Source organism: Apaloderma vittatum, unplaced genomic scaffold (genome assembly GCF_000703405.1).
Source record: "Apaloderma vittatum isolate BGI_N311 unplaced genomic scaffold, ASM70340v1 scaffold28579, whole genome shotgun sequence".
Lineage (NCBI taxonomy): Eukaryota > Metazoa > Chordata > Aves > Trogoniformes > Trogonidae > Apaloderma > Apaloderma vittatum.
Window position 1 is genome coordinate 1630 of NW_009736256.1, and position 469 is coordinate 2098.

Here is a 469-nt window from a genome sequence, read left to right on the forward strand (position 1 = left end):
CGGGCGGCACCCGCCGGCGCTTTCCAACGGCGCCAAATCCAACCCAAACGCCCTCCCCGCCCCACCACGGGCTTTATTTATTTATTCTTTTCCCGTGAGACCTATTTTTAAAGGTCAGGTGGAGGCGGGAATCTTAACTGGCCCCATCCCCGCACGAGGGAATCTCGCAAATCCGGGTCGCCGGAGCAGGAACACCTAGACGAAGTTACACAGGAAGGCATCCAGGCGGGTTTTGAATGTCTCCAGAGAAGAGAAATAAGAGAAAAGAAAAAAAAAAAAAAAAAAAAAAAAAAAAAAAGCAAAAATGGTGCTATTCTTGTAAAACGAGTCTGTATTTTTTAACATCAGTTGATATAAAAGTGAAAAAAAAAAAAAGTCGAGCTGAGCTTCAGTTTTTGTGGGTTTTTTGTGTTTTCGGGGGGGGTTTGGGGTTAATTTGCTTCTCGCCGTTTCTCAGCGCCCGTTTTTG